The sequence below is a fragment of the Chiloscyllium plagiosum genome, chromosome 4 (genome assembly GCF_004010195.1).
Source record: "Chiloscyllium plagiosum isolate BGI_BamShark_2017 chromosome 4, ASM401019v2, whole genome shotgun sequence".
Taxonomy (NCBI): Eukaryota; Metazoa; Chordata; class Chondrichthyes; order Orectolobiformes; family Hemiscylliidae; genus Chiloscyllium; species Chiloscyllium plagiosum.
The window spans coordinates 135,759,995-135,767,439 of record NC_057713.1 but is presented as its reverse complement, the minus strand read 5'-3'; positions in this window follow the sequence as shown (position 1 = coordinate 135,767,439).

The following is a 7,445-nucleotide window of genomic DNA, read 5'->3' as shown; positions in this document are numbered from 1 at the left end:
TAGGAATTCCCTGGCTGTTCTCGGTTTGGCTTGTCCTATAATGTAGTGTTGTCCCAGTCAAGCTCATGTTTCTTGTCATCTGTGTGTGTGGCTACTAAGGATAGCTGGTCGTGTCGTTTCGTGGCTAGTTGGTGTTCATGATGCGGCTCGTTAGCTGTCTTCCTGTTTGTCCTATATAGTGTTTTGTGCAGTCCTTGCATGGTATTTTGTACACTACATTAGTTTTGCTCATGCTGGGTATTGGGTCCTTCGTTCTGGTGAGTTGTTGTGTGAGTGTGGCTGTTGGTTTGTGTGCCGTTATGAATCCTAGTGGTCGCAGTAGTCTGGCTGAAAATGACTTATTAGTGCTGACTCTGTTTTCTCCCAGGTAGCCAATCCTCTATCCAAGCTTATTTGTTATTCAGATCATGAGTTCCTACCTTGTGTAGTAAACTTTCATGTGGCATTTGGAAATTCAAATTCCAACAAAGACTGATTCATTTCTCCAGCCTGTTCATCATATCCTCCTAGAATTCTAATAAATTTGTCAAATGCTGCTTCCCATTCTGAAAGCCATGTTAAATCTGCTTGAGTGTATCCTCATTTTCTGAATATCCTGAATATCACAGACACCTCCCACCCGGCTTAGACTCCCTTCCCCTGATCTTCCATGGGGCAGAGGATATAAAAGTTTGTATACACATACAAACAGCATCTTCCCTGCTGATTTCAGACTTTTGAATCAACCTCTTTAAAGTTTTCTTTAGATTACTTACAGTGTGGAAACAGGCCCTTCGGCCCAACAAGTCCACACCGACCCGCTGAAGCGCAACCCACCCAGACCCATTCCCCTACATTTACCCCTTCACCTAACACTACGTGCAATTTAGCATGGCCAATTCACCTAACCTGCACATCTTTTGGACTGTGGGAGGAAACCGGAGCACCCGGAGGAAACCCACACAATCACAGGGAGAATGTGCAAACTCCACAGAGAGAGTCGCCTGAGGCGGGAATTGAACCCGGGTCTCTGGCGCTGTGAGGCAGCAGTGCTAACCACTGTGTCACCGTGCCGCCAATGTTAATGTTGGTCTCTCTCTCTCTGCACTTTCTCAGCAGCTGTAACATTATACCCTGCACTCTGTTCTGTTACCCTGATGCACTTGTTTAGTACAATCTGCTGTAAATCAGGTAAGGCAACACTTTTGACTGTACTCAATATATGTGGCAGTAATAAATCAAATCAAATCAAACCAAACCTTTTTAACAGTAGATTCCAGCATTTTCCCAATGACAAATGTTCAGCCACCTGACCTCTCGTTTCCTGCTTTCTCTCTCCACCTTTCCATGCCTTTACTGTCAATCATCACAGTGTCCTCTTGGTCAAAATCCTTCAATAAATGTCATTGTCAAAAACAATCAAAACAACTTTATCTAACAGCAACTCTGATTATGCATAAAGATCTGAAATATTCACCCTTGTGCCGTGTCTTGGTGTCCCCATCTTAATGACACTTTGCCTGCCCTTGTGCTCTGTAGTAAAGCTACTTCAACAGCACGGTGTGTATAACGGGAGGTTATTGATTTTCAGTGCAGAGACTACAGATGGCCGGGCAGCATTAATATTATCCATGGCATCCAGAGTTTACAATAATATTGAAAATAATGAATGCTCCCTCAACTCCATTCATTCTAGTTAGAAGGTGATTAGTATCATTGAATTATGCGATATATCACAAAGGGCAGTGCTTTCATCAAAGACAGCTACTGTGTGCAAGTGTTCATCAAGGATTACTGCAACTTGTAATCCAGTCACTGAAAAATAAATCTACTTCCTATTGTTTAATGCACCACTTAAATCATATCAGTTTAATACTCATTACATTCTTGTACTGATTCTTGATTAAAATTAGGCCTGGCCTTTCGGTCTAAACAGTCAGAGACTGGCCGTCCCCTACATGATGTATGGCATGTCTCCATGGAAACAGCAACACACATTTGCTGACTCCACAGGAACTGACCATTGGAAGATTAGACTTCCAGTAGGCAATTCCTCTCCTGCCCAAGACCAGACGTGAATGTTGGAAGTGATCCGACTTACTGAGCTGGGTAAGTCTCCAGAGGATGAAAATGGGGACTGCAGATGCTGGAGATTAAAGTCCAGATTAGAGTGGTGCTGGAAAAGCACAGCAGGTCAGGCAGGCCATCCGAGGAAATCCTGATGAAGAGCTCCCGCCCGAAACGTCGATTTTCCCGCTCCTCGGATGCTACCTGACCTGCTGTGCTTTTCCAGCACCACTCTAATCTAGTCTCCAGAGGGGGTTGATCCCTACGGGACGATATGAAAGGCTGACTGGAGTCAGAAATCCGGCACCAATGGTTTTCATTCTGTCACAGTGCAAACTTAGATTACTCCAGTCCAAACACCGGACTGTCTCTTCACCCCATTATTTGTGAACACAAGTGAACATGCATCATGTTCATCGTTTCATCTGTCTTTTCTTTCAGTTTTTTAGACAGATCCACCTTCCCTGCCTCCCCACCCTCACAATCCCACCCCCACCCCTTCTGCACTGAATACCCAATACTCACATCTCCTTTGTGCCTCCTCAACTCTTCACCACCCTCAAAGATCCAGTTCCTTAAGACCATAGGAGCAGACCATATGAGCCATTCAGCCCATCGAGTCTGCTCCGCCTATCAATCATGGCTGATGAGTTTCTTACTCCCATTGTCCCACTTTCTCCCCATAACCTTTGATCCCCCAGACAATCAAGAACCTATCTATCTCAGTGACCTGGCCTCCACAGCCTTCTGTAGCAGTGAATTCCACAGATTCACCACTCTCTGTCTTCCCTGTTCTTCCTGCCCTCACAGACCCTCACACGCACTGCCCTTGACTCCCCATGCTCACAGATCCTGCACCCCGCCCCCTCACTCCTTGTCTTCACAGCTCCTGGACCAGCCCAACCTTTACTCTTTCCTCTTTTATAATTGCAACGATACGTTCCAGAGCAAAACACACCACAATCACACGTCCGTTGTGGCGTATTTCATAAATCGCTGAAAAAGTGCAGCAGGTCAAGCAGCATCTGCAGAGAAAGAAGCAGATTTAATATTTCAGGTCTAGTGACCCTTCTTCAGAAAACCTTCATCTCTCCCCACAGATGCCATGATGTGGAGGTGATGGTGTTGGACTGGGGTGAACAAAGTCAAAAAATCACACAAAACCAGGTTATAGTTCAATAGGTTTATTTGGAAGCACTAGCTTTCGGAGCGCTGTTCCTTCATCAGGTGGTTGTAGAGCAGGACCATAGGACACATATGCTGCCAGACCCGCTGTGTTTTTCCAGCAATTTCTAATTTCCAGCATCCGCAGTTCTTTGGTATTTTTTGTGGTGTTTTTCATGTTCGATTAGATTCCCTACAGTGTGGAAACAGGCCCTTCGGCCCAACAAGTCCACACCAACCCTCCGAAGAGTAACCCACCCAGACCCATTTCCCTTTGACTAATGCACCTAACACTACGGGCAATTTAGCGTGGACAATTCACCTGAACTGCACATTTTTGGACTGTGGGAGGAAACTGGAGCACCCGGAGGCAAACCCACACAGACACGGGGAGAATGTGCAAACTCCACACAGTCGCCCGAGGCTAGAATTGAACCTGGGACCCTGGTGCTGTGAGGCAGCAGTGCTAACCACTGAGCCACCATGCCACCCCTTATTGTTATTGAAGTGTTGAGGAATTATATACAAAGCGTTAACACACATTCCCATGAAAGTAGGTGCACGAAGCTATGTCGTTACTGCAGCTAAAAAAATCTCCTTTGTAGAAATCCAACCCTTTATTCTGCATTGGCAGACTGGGGGCGACGTGTGCAGGAAAGTTATATCAACTTCACCCCCATTGCAGCATTACAATCCAGGTGCAGTTATGCAGTGGCTGATGTACAGAACAACCTACCCTTCCAGCAATCATCTCAAAAGCCCATGTCCTGGAGGGAATTTCATTCACACTTCTCTCATTCTCTCTCTCTCTCTCCGATCTCTTATAGAATGGTGCTGTGCTCATCCCTCTCTGACTGGGAGAAAGCTGTGAAAGTGACTATTGGAAGATTAAGGCAATTCTCCCTCACCCTGGTATTCATGGCTGATGGCGAGTATCTCTAACTCTGACTCTTTAGGAGATATCTGACTGCTGAACCAGATTGTTACCCAGGAAATGTTTGATAGTTCAAAACTGTTTCCAACTCCTGGGTAAGTATACAGCTATGGTGAACAAATTCAATATATCAATTCATTTCCTGGCCAAAGCAGACATTACAATCATTGCACATGGTCACCCCAAGACAAACATGAAACATTGTGTAACAAGTGACACTGGAGGCTAACTGTTAATCTCTCGCTCTGGACTCAAAGAAAATGGAAGTGCCTGCATTCCTGAACTCTGTAGAAAAGACAGGCTGTTTGAGCACGTTATTTTGAAAATGAAACCAAGCTTGTAGTGAACCGACCCAGATTAACAACTATCTGTGACCCAAAGAAAGTTCAGAATAATATGATGAAAAGCAGACTCCATGCCTCAGTTATAACTTACCCTTCTCAGGCAATTACAACTGAGCCACACATACAAACAGGGTTAGAACACGTTCAATCCCTCATCAATGATGAATCATTTGAACTCAATTAGATTTGTTAGAAGGCACTACAATTGGCTTTTTGGTGAGGTTGGAGGCGATTACAAAGATTAGGTGGATCAAAGCTAGGGAGTAATTTGAAAACAAGGTTGAAAATGTTAAAATCGGGATACTGCTTGACCAGGAGTCATTATGGGTCAGTGTCAGACAATCGAATTTGTTATGATTTTGGCTGACCCCAATTGGAAGGTAGAGTGTAAGAGACGAGCCAGGACTGAACTGGAACAGTGGAGGAGAGAGGTTCCAAAATCATAAATGAAGGCTTCAGCAGACAAGTTCAGAAGGGGATGAAATTGAGCTTTTTATAAAAAGGCATTTTCTAATGAGCAGTATGGTGGCTCAGTGGTTAACACTGCTGCCTCCCAGCACCAGGGATGTGGGTTCAATTCCAGCCTCGGGTGGAGTTTGCACATTCTCCCCTTATCTGTGTGAGTTTCCTCTGGATGCTCCGGTTTCCTCCCACAGTCTGAAGATGTGCAGGTTAGGGTGAATCGGCCATGCTATAAAATAGTCTTGCAGTGTCCAGGGATGTGCAAGGTGGATTAGCCATGGGATTTAAAACACCATACTGGGTTATAGGGATTTCTGGGTGGTATGCTGGTCAGAGGGTTGGTGCAGACTCGATGGCTGAATAGCCTCTTTCTGCACTGTGAGGATTCAATGTTATCTCGGCTTTCATCCCACAGATACTGCCAGACCTGCTGAGTTTTGCTAACAACTCCTGTTTTTGTTTTGGAATCTCCAGTACCCGCAGTTCTTTATTTTAAATTCATTGAAATTGTCACCCTTGATACAATGATATGGTGATGAGGACAGGAGATCATTTCCTGAGTCCCAAACTGTTTCCCAGAGATGGATGGAGTCAATAGCTAGGAAACACAATTTTGGACCAAAAGCGAAGTCTTTGGTCTTTCCAATATTTAATTGAAGGAAATTTCAGCTCATCCAATGCTGGATATCAATAAACAACAGGCTGTTAATTTAACAATTGCGGAAGAGTTGAGACAGGAGGTGGTGAGGTAGAGCTGAGCATTGTGTAAAACTAAAGGTGTGAAGTTTGAGGAGGTCAAGGGCTGATCCTTGGAATCTCAGCCGGAATAGAGGGAAGAGAAATTATTCCAAGTGAGAATGGAGCTCATTGAGAGGAGTTCCACCCAGCTGCACAACGCTGGAGACACGTTGGTGGACAACAGTGTAATCGACTGTGTCAGAAGGAGTTAGGAAAGGTAAGGAGAGAAAGTCACCTCAGCCATGCCACACGGCACCGCATGTGTGACTTTGATGAGAATTGTTTCTTATAAAGAGTACCAATGTTTAATTTAAGGATTCAAAATAACCAGGAAATTCACAGCAATTCAGGAGTTGTACAGCTTGTTCATTTACCCATTCACACCAGAGAGAATGAGGGACTTGCTCATCAGTCACACCATCAATTCCATGCTTTAGATGTCATGTGCTTATAACTGACATAAATCTCACATCACAGTCATAGCATTGACATGCCTTACTGAAGGACTGACTTGGTTGGAACGGCTGTTATTCTTTTTCACGCTTTACATGTAATTCCAGGCAATGTTTACTCATGTGTCATAATTCTACCATCAACATTTTCATATCCAACAATCTTCTCATGGTGTCTGCCATGGTTTGTCAGGGAATGGAAGATCCTTGAAAAGCTTTGAATCTTATTCTTCAAAATCCTTTCCTTTGAGGAATGCTTTGCAATTTGAAGAAATTTCAAAACACAAATTATCTCTCAAAAATTGGACCAATATCCTAAGCTTTTACAAAAGAAAAGTCTCGCTTGACTTCACATGTTCCTTTAAATAATTTTAGCGAGGCTTTACTCTGTATCGCATCATGTGGTCCTCACCATGTCTCCAGAGGAAGTGCTTCTGTTATTAGTCTAATTGCTATAGACTGCAGATGTCTGGAAGATATAGAAGGAGCCTTTGTCTGTTTTTCTTCACTTTATTTAACTTGCAAGTATTTGAGAGTTTTACTGTGTTGCTTGCTGTGTTCTTATGTATTTTTCCAAGCCAGCAGTAGTGTTTACTGGGGTGGACTCCAGGACTGGATAGCACTGAGATAGAGAACAGAGATGTCAGTTATTTGTCACAGGCACATGGTTGATTTTTAATTGTAGCTGTCAGTGGTAGCTGTTGTAATCATTAAAATACAGCGAAGAGTAACGTTTAACACTAAAGCTGACCAGTGCTTTATTCTATCCACATGGAACATAGGAAATTAGCAACAACAACTTTAAAAATGAACTTGCATTTATATAGCACTGTGCTTGCATTTAGGACTTGACAAATTACTTTCCAGACTTAGTACTGTCCAATAAGTTAATTATATTTTAAGTAAAGGAAAAAATGTCAGACATTCTGCACACAGTAAATGGCAATGGATCTGGGGTAAAAACATCTTTTTCAGGATGGCAGCCAGTGACTAGTGGCATTCCTCAAGGGTCCATGTAGGGACCACAACTATTCACATTATACATTAACGATGTGGATGAAGGAACTGAGGTCATTGTTGCTCAGTTTGCAGGTAACAGAAAGTTAGTTGGAGGAAGAGATAGTGTTGAGGAAGAGGGGAGGCTGCAGAAGGACTTGGGGTGGGCTAGGAGAATGGGCATAGACGTGGAGATGGAATACAGTGTGGGAAAGTGTGCACTTTCCAAAGAATAGAGGCATAGACTATTTTCTAACAGCAAAAGGCTTTGGAAAGCTGAAGCACAAGGACTTTGGAGTCCGAGTTCAG